Genomic DNA, 13,126 nt, shown 5'->3' on the forward strand with positions numbered 1-13,126 from the left:
CTGGGTGACAGAGTGAGACTCTGTCTCAAAAAAATCTGCTCAGGAGATACTGTGACAAAGAAAAACATCATTTTATTCTGTCACCATGTTCTAAAAGCCAACGTTTTTTATTTTTGAGTTGTATTTCACAGGGCACTGCTCAAGATAAACACCCAGCCCCGTGTGTGGTTGAGCAGGCATTGACCCCACGCTTGCTCCCTGCCAGCACGCCGCCCCGCCCCGGAGCGGACCACCACCCTGTACGTTGCTCCACCTCTGCTTTCTGCAGCACACTTCCTTGTCTTTCTTCTGCATCTCTGCATTTCCAAAGCCACAGTCAGTCATCCTCTCAGGACTCTCAGTCTCCGCTTATGCTGGGGCCCTCTCCTTTGTCTCTCCCAGATTGCTGACTTTATTCCAGCTTGTGCTTCTCACACAATAAGACTGCTAGTGGAAATGTTTTTTTCTGATTTCTATAGCTGGTAGTTTCTATAAGCAGAAGTTCCTTTCAAAGGAAAGAACTTGTGGAGATGAGCCTGTGGTGTCACAGGGCTGTTACATGGATCAAATGTAATAACGTGTATTAAAAAGCAATTTGTAAACTGTAACATGCTCTCCAAAAGTAAATTATTACTGTATTATATAACTTTAGAGTTTAAAAAGCAGCTGGATGATATATAAAAATGCAAGGTTCAATAAGCATCATTGGAAAAGAAAATTAGAAAGTGGGGAGGGGCATGGATGCTTCCATCAGCAAGCTAGGGGCCTCTCAACATTTTTTCCAGCCAAAGCACATCATTTAGTTGAGGGCATACACTCCGTTCTGAAGACTGCCTGCTCACCATTCTGGACCTAAGGCCTTCCCTCTTGCTTAAGGTCCCTTATCCCTCTCATCGCCACCTTCCCAAATCCTAGCCGACGCCAAAGGCTAGCCCCCCCAACCCACCCTCTCTTCCTAGCTTTGCCCCAGATGAAGTGAATCTCTTTCTCTCCAGCACCCAGTCTTATGTTAGAATTATTTATGTGGACATTGATCTTCCTGGATTGACTGTGACCTGCTGAAGGCAGCGGTGGCATCTGCCACAGCCCCCCGCCCCCAACAGCACTTTGTCACCTCTGTGAACAGAAGTGAATGGAAGGAACAGCTCGATTAAGGCGGCCAGAGGAGCCAGGATGTAATTGCATGGACCAAAAACATCCTGCAAAAAGGCTTTGTCCCCAGAGGCTGGTCTCCAATTTGGAAAAATCCCTACCTGAGCAACTGTAGGACCCCTCTGAAATGGAACAGGGTCTACTAAACAAAACTTTTAAAAACCCTAAGTGATGAGTTGGTTATTATTATTCTCTGTTCTTTTCTGTGCATTGGAAATGTCTTATATTTTAAATTGAATGTAAAAAGACCCCATCCCATTTAAAATGAGTGAGTTGAATAAGTTTCATTGTAACTTGATTTTCTCCCTAAAGGTCTTCCTATAGTTCGAATTATAAACGTCACTCTTAGATTGCCAGCTTGGTTGGTCCCCCATGAAATCACGAGTTCTTGGACAGTGTTTCACACAATACCAGGTTACACTGCACCCTTACTGAAAGGAATTTCTTGTCCAGAGTGCGGGGCTCTTGGGGAACAAAAAGCTTTTTAGCACGTTTAAAAAAATCCTTGAGCTGTTTTATTATTTTAATACTTTGCCTTTGGTGGAGCAGAAATGATTTATGTCATGTTTTTGGCAGATGATTTTTTTAGGAATCATCTTTACCACTATTGGCCACATAACTATTGCCAAGCACATAATAGGTGCTCAATAATTGTGTTTTTAAAACTAAAATGTGATGCACTTCTAAATTAAAGGTAACTTTAGTCATTTAGAATAGCAAGCGGTGGGTAGAGTTTCCAATTGCTTCTCTTTGGTATTCATTAGAAATCATTTTTTTAAACTGAGAAGTTGGAGAAAAGATCAGATATTTTTATGGAAGCTGCACTGATGAAAGCAGAGTGTAATTTTGTTGATAGTGATTTGATAGACAATTCTTTGAGGGATTTACTGTGCTCATGGATTAACGCTGTGTTGTTACCGTAACAGAACATTGGCACAGAGCCCTGGCCCAGTGCAAAGCTCTCTAGCATCAATTCTTTTCCTTCATCAGCAGCCCAAAGCCCCCCTGTCTACAATTCCATGCAGTGCAGTCCTGGCACAGACCCTTAACCTGAAACCCCAGCCAATTTCCCTAACAACACGCCTCTCCCCTTCACCTGCCAGATGCTTCTTGTTCTCAGACACTGCACCCTGAAATTGGGAGCTTTCACTGAGTTAGAAAGGCAAATATCGAATTACCTAGCTCTATCAGTATTTTAAGTACACTTGTAGACTTAAATGAGAGCTCTTGTACAAAACCACTTGAACTCTTTCTTAAGATATGCTCATTTTTTTCTCTCTTTGATTCAACTGTTGACCTTCTGGATATACGACTAGTTATTACTTCAAGTATGTTTGGAACTATTCTTGCCCTAACCATTCTAAAATGTAATTAGCATTGAGACATTATCGTAGAAGCACAGCACCTCGGGCTGGGATCTCATTAGATGGCAAAAATGGAGCAGAATTGTGCATGCTCCATGCTCAAAATATCTCTAAGAAAAATTCGTGGCATTGGGGGGAAAGTTAAAATTGGTGATTTCGTAGGCCCTTTCTTGCTCGCATATTTGATTTGTGTAAGGATCCAAACAGAGAGAAGATTGTGGTTCTTCTGTTTGAAAAATGAAAGCAACTCTGTTTTCTTCGAATTCTTATGTAATGTGGCTACTGTCACATCTCTGGGTCAACCAAAACCAAAATCATACATTTTCTGACTTTAGCTTTTCCCCCTTCAAGAAATGCATAGCACTTTTAGGCACTTTTATCTAATTTATCCTCAACAACAACAGATTTTACAGAGAATGAATATTCTCCAGGAGGTAGTTAACAAATTGTGGGAAAACTGAGGCCCAAAGAGGTACGGTAACTCATGGGTTATTCACATTGCTCCTGAGCATTCCCCCATCTGCGGGAATTCAGCTCTTTATTTGCTGAATTGAAAACTATTTCATGCCTCCTGCTCAGTTATTTCAGTACTGGCTCCTAAGTTTGGCACCAATCCCAACTGTTATGAAATTGCATATGAATAATAATGAAGTTCTTCATTCCTGGGATCCCAAAAGGTTATCATTTCAAGCTCATTACAGGGCACTTTGGATGCCCATATTGGGCCCTAAATGATTGGAACCATCGGGAGAGGGCTTGTCTGACTCTACCATTCACCTCATTTGTAAGTCTCTACTGTGTTTCGACACTGAGCTGTGTCTCGTTGTTTAAAAAATAACTTCTCATTATAATAACATTTTCCCTTAATTGCAAAAATATTTCTGACCTGAATTTATTCTTGTCATAGCTGTGTGAGCAAGCAGAGTCTTGTTTGCCTCTACAATATATTAATAATGTATTAATTAGCTTCCCGGTGCTGGCAAACAAGGAACAAAAAGGATTTGTCTAAATCATGAAAACTGAAGGGAAGCAAACACTTTGGTAATTATGTTTTAAGGGCAGTCTAAGGATTAGGTAGTGTGGCAAATTTTTGGCCTAATTTTTGAGAGAAGACAACCAAAAACACCACTTAATTAACAAAATATTTGTTTTGTACCTACTATGCACAAAGTCTGAGAGGTTATAAAGGAGGCTAAGACAAATAAAATCGGCCAATTTACTGTTACGGGCATAGTTAAAAGGCAGTAAAGGCAAGACACTATGAGTATTTTGATTTAGCTACAAATGGCTGATATATACTAGATCAAACCGGATGAAATTGACAGTATCTGGGGGCTGGCTGTCGGGACTCATGCCTGTAATCCCAGTGCTTTGAGAGGCTGGGATAATCGCTTAAGGCCAGGAGTTCGAGGCTCCAGTGAGCCATGGTTGCACCACTGCACTCCAGCCTGTGCAACAGAGCATGACCCTGTCTCTAAAACAAATAAAAATCTAAAAAATGACAGCTGTATATCTGACCCTTTTTTTACCCCAAAAGTGGTAGTTTTATATAATTTGATATTAAGATACTCTTGTCATACTGTACCAGCTCCTAAACATTATACTTCTCATTTTCCTTCTTTTTCTTAGCTATCATTCTTACAACAACCGAGAGAAGGTAAATACAGGTCAGAGATTTGACTCCTGTTTTTTACATGTATTTATTTTTATAGATTCACAAATAACATATGTTTTGCAGTTTTAAGGTTTCTAATTATATTAGACCCTGTTTTTTATTTTATTTAGAGTCATTGTCCTTGCTGCCTGTCCTTCACACGTGGTGTTGTTCATGCCACAAGAAGTCAATTCTTCATGCCATTTCCTTCACAATCTTCATGCAAGCTCATTATCTCCATTCCCATCTATTCTGCCGCGAGGCATGATTACAGAACGCTCCCCTTTTTTGAGATACTGCTCAATAGAGATTAAATCTAGCATCCAGTTTTACCTGTCTATCCTTGAATTACAGGTTCCCGAGAAGTCAGAACAGATAGCCGTACAGGTATCCCACTAAATCCATTCTTCTATCCCCTTCAACATTTAACAAATATTTACCAAGCATCTATTTTGAGCAAGCATTAGCGTAAGTCCTCTCATAAATAAGCTGTATAAATAAGGATGCATGCATTCGTTTAAATACAAATTTAATGCTGGGTATATATTGTTTGAGGCACCTGACATGTATTAATCTATTTATTCCTATCTAAGGAGATAAGTACCATTGTTGTTTCCATTTTAAAGATGAGGAAAGTGAGGAAAGTGAGGCCAGAGAGAGTATATGAACTCCTAAAACCCAAACCCTTAACCACAGCATTAACAATCTTTCTGGTTATAGTGGAGGACCCAATGTCAAAAAAGCAATTGCTTTTCCCAGACCATGAACACAAGGTGTGACAAATTAGCAGTTCCTCCTCATACCCTAAGATGTAAATATCCACCCAGGCCAACTTGTGTCTGTCAGAGAACAGGGAATGGACTTGTCACACTGTTTTCTCCCTTGAGGGTCTATCTGCCACCGCTACTTTGGTACACGCTAGGGGACATACACTGCCCGACATATTCTTGCAGAGTCATATCTTACCCCACATCTTATCACAAGCCTGCTGAAGGTCAGACACCATCGAGAAAATGTTCACTCATCTTCCCGTTATGCCCAATGTGTGAACTGATAACACATCTAAATTCAAAGAAAATCAACAGAAGTCACCTCAGTCAACCTGAAAAGTCTGGTGACTCATTCCCACCCTTCTCATGGGGCTCCTGCTGGGCTGCCTGGTTCTCCTGAACCAGCCTCCAGGCCGCCTGCAGCCGGGGCTGCAGCTCAATGTTCGAACCCCCTCTCTGCGCCCATCAGATGAGTGTTGACTTTCTTTGGCATAGGCATTTGAATTCCATTTGAATTGCTGAACATCCTGCCCCCGTTCTGTGCTGACTGTGACCCCGCTGCATGTGCCCTGGAGGCAGGCTAAACAAGTTTGCCTTGGAAAAAATAGCAGGGAAGAAGATGCTGACTCTTCAGCCCCCAGAGTAAGTTCCGTCACTCTGGAGGTAAAGTCATAATATCTAAATATGGCTCGATTCATGTCAGGTCTTATAAATACACACACACATGTGGATGCTGAAACCGTGCGTGCACTGACAACAAAAAAAAAAAAAAAAAAACAAAACAACTTGCTGTCTCATTAGCAGAACAAGACCTGGTAGGCCAACTCACCAGAATAAAGAATATAAAAATGGGCATTTAATATCTGTACACACACACACACAAGCACACACTCTGATATAACAAAGACCCCAGGAGACTGGTTGCCCTGGCAATGAAGAATCATTTGTATATTCAAGGATTTTCTTGTTTAAATTTAAGCTAGCCTCTTGAACTTTTCGAGTTTTCTCGAGCTTAGCTTTAGGCCTCCCTCCTCAGACAGAGGTCTGACATCTATTTCAGCCTCTAGCAAGGCAGGAAGCTTAGAAGTAGGAGCAAAACCTCACAAGCCAGCCAGCCTGGCTTTGAATTTCAGTTCTCTCGTTTCTCAGCTGTGTGACCTGGGTAAGCTGCTTAACCACCTTGAGCCTCTATTTCCTCACCTGTAAAATGGGAGTAACAACATTAAAACAAACTTGCATGGGTTCATCATGAAAATTAGATAGATGAGATGACATGCTACATAGCAAGCATTCAGAACTGTGCCTCGTTCCAAGTGGGAGTTATCGGTAATAGTGGCTTGAAATGGGTTTACACCGCCTGGCAGGAAACCATTGAATTCTTTTTTGTTTTTGACTTGAGTCTTTGAAGCGCTTTCGTCTCATTTCTTCTTCTTTTGTATTTGTGGAGGAGGATGTTTAGCCATCCTTGGAGCACAATCGTTTATTAAAAACCATTATTAAGTCTCTTCAAGTTTCTCTTTTGCAGTAAATGATCCAGATTACTTAATGGTTCGGTTTTACATGTTTTAATCACTTATTTGAACTTATCAACCATCTCCAAATACGGTACACACAGAAATATTGTCTAGGAAAATTTGTTACTGAAATTCCTTATCATCTGTGGTCCATTAGCTCAAATGTTTAAAATTCATTGTTTTTACTTTTATTATTTATGTATGTACTTATTTTTGCAAGACAGGGTCTCACTTTTTTGCCCAGGCCAGAGTGCAGTGGCACAATCATAGTTCACTGCAGGCTCGAACTCCTGGGCTCAAGCAATCCTCCAGACTAAGCTTCCCCAAAACCCGTTATTCTTAAGAGCGAAGTTAAGTTGCATCATACTGGTCAGTTGGTTTCACTCCATCATGTTGCCAAAACCACCTAATTCTCAGATGCATCGTTTAGCACAAACTAAACCAGAAGAGACCATAGGTCATTCATTCATTCATTCAGCATTTGCTAAGTGACTGCTGTATGCCAGAGGCTGGGCTATGCTCTAAGATCACAAAGAGGATACTTCTTAGTTGTAAGAGCTTACAGCTTGGGAGAGAAGACACAGAAGTAAACAAGTCATTACAAATGCCTTTCCATTGGGTGCCATACTTGAAAGGAGACGGTGAGGCCAGGATACCCTTGGGCCAGCAGGGAGGGAGGATTAAGCTCAGAGAACAGCTTTACAGGGAAGGTGACATTTGCACCCCTATTAAAGAATGGCAAGAATTGAGGAGTACAAAAAGGAGAATATTCAAAGAAGAAACACCCAGGGATGATTTGCACGTGGTAACATTAGGTAACCTTAGGTGGGGCTGCTGTGACTGAGGCCCAAGGTCAAGGAAGGGAACAGAGTCATGAAGCTACCCAGGGTCAGCCAAGGCCAGGCCAGGAAGCTTGAGCTTCATTCTCCAGGCATCCAGGGGCAGAGGAGGGTGCGAGAAGAGACATGGCACAGTCTTATCTGTTTTGCACAAATCACTCTGGAAGCAATGAACAGGGGAGAGTGGACATATTTGAGCCTAAGTCAGGAAGGGGAAGAAGGATGCTGGGGTTGTGGAGAAAGACCATAAAACCCACGCAAATATATAATATAGGTTGGCACAAACCCACCTCTCAGAAATGCACCTCAGAGACGTATGTTCTGCTGAAGGTCAGCAAGGAAGACCAACTTCACGTGCAAAGAGCAGTACATACATTTCCCTACTAGCTACTCTTTTTATGATGCTTCTTAATATATGTGACATATATGAGCTAACATAGTATTCATGTAGGAATTTCCATTTCTCATTTTCTGGTAATTCTGTGTTCAAATACAATGACAGTCTAGCAATATTCCAATTATCTATGCCTAGTGTAATATATATCTATGATTCGAGATTATCGTCTTCCCCGATTCCCCACTAGAAGGTGAGCTTTGTGAAGCCGGGACTTTGTCCATTTTGTCCCCATCTCCATTTCCAGCCCCTAAAACTAAGTTTGACTCCCAGTAGGTGCTACATACTTACTGAGTAAATGATTGAATTTCTGTATGGGTAAAAAGAAACTGTCATTTCCTTTACTAATGAGGAAAGAAAAGGAAAACAAAAAACAAACCTGGACTTAAAACAGTTTTTCACAAAAAGATCCAATTTGCAAAAATGGAACTGAAGTTTCAAAGCTATTTTTCTCCCTGCAGCTCTGCTTCTGGGAAAATCACAGCTGCCAGCTTAGACGGTGGTTTTCACTGCCCGGTTACAAATTCTGCACAGTTGTACATATTGGCAAGGCTCAGCTTCCTTAAATGCCATTGGATCAGTGGGGAAATGGTGATTTTCCTTATTGATTTAATGCCAGTTCCTCTTTTATGAAAAATCCCACGTGCTGCTCACTGGCATATGTACCATAAAAACTGAACGTAGGGGGCCAGAAATTAAGTAAGTCACTCATGTTCGTCTCCAGCCATATGACGTTAGACCATCTCTGCTTTCAGGCTGGAGTGTTCAATCATTCTCCCTTTAAATTTAGCAGAGTGATTATTCCTCCTGGTGGATTGCATATATGCTCCTTTGATCTATGAAATACTCATTCCTGGATGAACTTTAAGTTCCCAAGAAATGCATGTAAAATACTGTTTACGAATCGCCAGAGAAATGTTTCACATTCTCATTACTCCAAAGTAGTCACACCAAACCTCTCTCTCCAAGATTCATTTTTTTTTTTCCCAAGAAGAGCAAAGAACTTCTGCAGCAGCGCTGTGACAATAATCACCACTGTCGTACTTTCCATGGATTTTACTCAGTAGCCTCACAGAAGTGACAATGTATGGCCGGGCATGGGGGCTCATGCCTGTAATCCAAGCACTTTGGGAGGCCAAGGCTGTTGGATAATAAGGTCAGGCTAACATGATGAAACCCCATCTCTACTAAAAATACAAAAAAAAAAAAAATTAGCCATAGTCCCAGCTATGCTGGAGGCTGAGGCAGTTGAATCGCCTGAACCCAGGAGGCGGAGGTTGCAGTGAGCCGAGATCACGCCACGGCACTCCAGCTTGGACAACAGAGTGAGACTCCATCTCAAAAAAAAAAACAAACAAAAAAAAACTCAAACTGCAAAATGAAATTAATAGTCACCAATGAACGACACAGTCAATAAGCTCTGCACTGGTTCAGAGGAGGACAGGGGTAACAAGACAGTAATTCTGAAGGAAACAGACTTGAATTTGAGCTGGACCTGAAGTCAGGAACTGGAGTGAGAAAAGGCAGAGTGGTGGGAACATTTGTGAACCAAAGCATAGGTGTGGGTTGTGGCAGGCAGGGTGGGAATAGACTGGGCATGACCTCGAATGCCACCCTAAGGACTTCGGACTTGATTCTACAAGCAAGGTGGAATTATTCAGAGGTTTTGAGTAGAGATGATGTGAGCTGAACAATGCTTTTGAGAAACTAAATCTAGCAGGGATCAGTGCTACAAATTAACTGGAGGTGTTTCAGAATTGAGATCATGAGACCCTGACCCAGGCTGGGGGCAGTGGGATGTCTCCATCATACAGTACATTCCTGTGAATATTTCTTAGGGATTCATATGAAATTGTGCCGCAATGTGCCTAGCTATCTCTGCACTGTAAGACAGTGATACTGTGATCCTGTGTGCTGCCTGGAACCAGTGTCATTCCTTCAGCACCCCAGTTAGGACTTGGAATGGGCCCAGGTGTGGCCTGTACACAAACCTCAGAGAATCCAGGCAGCATAGATTGTAAAAGCTGGGAGGAATCTTGGAGCCCTCCAAGTCCACCTCCTCAACTTACCAAGAAAGAAGCTGACTCTTGCTCATCTCCCTAATGACGGAGTCAGCATGGGGCCTCAGATCTCCTTCCTGTGCTCCAGCAGTGCTTCTGAGGCCAGTACAGATTCTGCTTTGAGGTGTTGTGTGCCAATTCTGGTGCAATCCAGAGGAATTTTGAATGAGTGAAGGAGTTGCTTGTGTTTTCTTGCCCTAATTGAGATCATTGAAGCTCCTCTCCTTTACACCAAGCCCCCCAGATCCAGTCCCTCCCTGAGTCCCCAACTTCATCTCTGCCAATTCCCTGCCTTGCTGCTTTCCCACAGCACCCTATTATTTCTTGCATCCTGCCATTGGTTGCGCTGTCCTCATATCTGAAGGCTTTACGTCCCCTCTTAGGCCACATCACCTCCAGGCCTCAGCCTTCCTTAGGTGGACCAAACTTCTTCTTTGGAGCTCCATGTTACCCTGCATCGGGTTCAATCACTGTGTCTCATGGTGTCTTGTAATTGTCTATTTATGTGTCTGAGCCCTGCATAGAGCTCAATCACTGTGTCTCATGATGTCTTATAATTGTCTATTTATGTGTCTGCCTCCTACCCCTCAACCGTGAGCCCCCTGAGGAAAGGAACTGTGGGTATGCATCATTGAATACTCAGCATCTAGCACAGTGCCTGGTACACAGTAGGCATTGAAATATCTGATAAATAAGTGAATGACAGTTGCACATTTGTTTTCTTGGTATATTCAGTCATTTAATAAATATTTATTGAGCAATTACTTATAATTGAATTGGCGCTGTGTAGTTACACTTAAACATCCAAATAAGCCTATCCTCTCAAGCTCCAAATTATGCATGCATAAATTATACATGTGAAGTGTTAACATGCACACGCAGCAGAGAGTGTGCATATCTACAAATACCAGAGCTAGCAAATGCAGTCAACTGTGTGCCAGATGTCCCCGAAATTTACAAAGAACCAAGAACCAAAAATGACAGTTAGCTCCATAAGCCCAACAAAAGAAAAAAAGAAAACAAGGAAAAGAGCAAAAAAGCAAAAGAACAAAAGAACCTCAAGCATAAGGAAGTGGTTATATTTTTTTCTATGTGCTCGAGCTTGGGGTGGGGAAGATTCATAAAAGCATTCTAAGCTGGACCAGTTCACATTAAGTCTGAGTTCCTCAAGGGCTGACTCTTCGGAGCTGTTTGGAAAATTCATTGCCATGCATGAGTCGGGGGATTGGTTTTTTTTCCACTGGAAATTGTTAATGGGGACTGCATTGGCGGCCCCTTATCGCGTTGCCTGATAGAGAGACAGCAGGTTCGCCCAAACAATTCTGGAACCCTGATCACTGCCAATTAGGGGAGTATTATCTGGCTGACATAATCAAGTGAGTATAAATATATTTATCGTGATTGGAATGGGGAAGGGAGACGGCACAGAGATTGAGGCAGAAGCCGTCCCCCCACTGCCTGGCTCCAGCCTGGATCCAGCCCAGTGTGTCAGCCTGTGCTCAGCAGAGGTGGTCACTGGCTTTCTGAGGTGGAATGCACAGTGTAGAATTCAGGGCTAGAATTGCTTCTCCCAGACAGAAACTTGTCTCTCCTTATTTTTCCTCCTCTCTTCTCTTTTCTTCATGTTCACCTCTGTGAAAGCTGAAGAGAGAAGAGAAAGGATATGCCACGTTGATCGCATTTTAATTCTACCCCGCCGGCCATGCTCTCCCCACTTAGCGTCTCTGTAGTGGAAAGTGATGGCAAGACATAGTGCCCCGACCGGACCCTCACTCTCTCAGCCCGCCGGCGTGTGCAAGTCAGTCTGGCATTGGGTTTATTTCATTGTTGATTTGTGGAACTTTTATGGGAATACCTGTGATGTGTCTCAGCCCTGGGATTGAAAGACTGAGAAAAACAGTCCCTTGCAATGGACTAGAGATGGGAGGAATAGCTCACATTTAAACAGCTGAGAAGGAAGCATGTTTAAGTCACATCTGGTGGCATTCCTGTTGTCTGAATGGGGAGCAGGGTCTTTTTAAGCATCTGCCCAGATTTCAAAATGCAGGCTGCATCGTTTCTTCCCGAAACAAATGGTCAAATCATATCATCATGGGAGAGGTCAGTGACAAAACTGATCTCACGGCTGGATTTCAGCTCTGGTCCATGTAGGCCCAATCGATCTAAGGCATAACCTTTTTTTTTCCCCCTCACCCCTGACTACTTGATAATGGCCATTTACAGGGCCAGGTTAATCTCAGCTATTTTCCTCCATCCCACGTGTGCTGCCCTGCCTCACCAGTTGAGGGCTGAGGCCCCTTCCCAATGGCTACAACAAGATAAAGGGGCCCTGTCCTTCTGTCTCCTTCATCCTATAGTTTGTCTTCACAGCTACAAATTGCTCTTAGGCCTGCCTTCCTGGATTTCACCAAAACTATTTTCTTACTGGTACTACGGATACCACAAGTGGAGATGGAAGTAGGAAGGGGCAGGTCCACAAATAAATAGGGAGTCCAGATGGGAGAAATGTCATTAGAGACATCACTCTCCCTAGAGACATCTGACCACCCACGTTCCTGCCTCTCCCTGCTGCCATTTTCCTCCTTTGGCTGCTTAGAAATTGTCGAGGCCAAACTCCTTTCACCCAGATTCCAGAAATACACATATTTCCTTTGCTTTCCAAATCTTAATGGATAAAACACCTTTTTTTTTTGTTTTGTTTTCGATCTTTTGCCAGAAATACTGTTTTTTGAGAACCAGAGCTCATTCATCTCCAAGGGAGAAAGAAATTCATTCCATGTTTACCCGTTAACAAATTACCACTTAAGCGAAAATACGAGGACTTCTGTCAGTCTCTGCTAATAGATGGGTTATGCACCTTGGTTCAAGCTTGGCAGAGGTGGGTGGATAGCCACTGTTCCCTTCAAGTTGGCTTAATTTCCTCTTGTTGGCTTTTGTTTCCTTGAAGCACAGAGATTTCTTGGTGCTTTCTTTGCTTGATTCTGCTTTTAAGGAATGTGCCTAACTCCTTCAAGTCTGTTTGTTTAGTAAGCTGAGTTGATTAAATCCCTAGCATTTGTGGAGGGGCCTCCTGTGTTAGGTGCTATGGGCTACTCCCCACTTGAAAGCTAAATGGAGTCACCCAACTGAATACTAACTTCCTCCTAATCCATTGGTTTTTCTGCTGTGTAGACAGGGATATGAAGTAGCCACCTACCAAGAGATAGTGTGATGTCATAAACCGAGCTTGAGTTCTAAAGTGAGCAAGACCTGGGTTGTACAGTAATGCAGGCTCGGGGACATTGCTGCTCTCTTTTGAGTCACACATTCCTCATTATAGATGCTGATGGGAACAGCAGAGCTGTCTGTTTATCTTTGCTGTTCTCCATAATGAGACAGAACCAAGCAGACAGTGAAGAGC

The 13,126-nt window shown here is 42.6% G+C and overlaps 1 protein-coding gene across 6 annotated transcripts in view; it reads left to right on the top strand.

Moving 5' to 3' along the window:
• The window catches only part of GRAP2 (GRB2 related adaptor protein 2), a 77,375-nt gene that overhangs the window by 14,254 nt on the left and 49,995 nt on the right, over window positions 1-13,126 (top strand). For 3 of the 6 annotated variants that reach the window (XM_032267151.1, XM_032267153.1, XM_032267155.1), the window contains exon 1: window positions 8,954-11,102. The exons of 2 other annotated variants lie outside the window; for them this stretch is intronic. The gene's annotated coding sequence lies outside the window, so the exon portion shown is untranslated. Of the gene's footprint in view, window positions 1-8,953; window positions 11,103-13,126 lie in introns of those variants that run through there. One more of the 6 variants, XM_032267158.1, reaches the window with a different exon arrangement.

This window comes from Sapajus apella, unplaced genomic scaffold (assembly GCF_009761245.1).
Source record: "Sapajus apella isolate SASKATOON/1434 unplaced genomic scaffold, GSC_monkey_1.0 scaffold166, whole genome shotgun sequence".
Classification (NCBI taxonomy): Eukaryota; Metazoa; Chordata; class Mammalia; order Primates; family Cebidae; genus Sapajus; species Sapajus apella.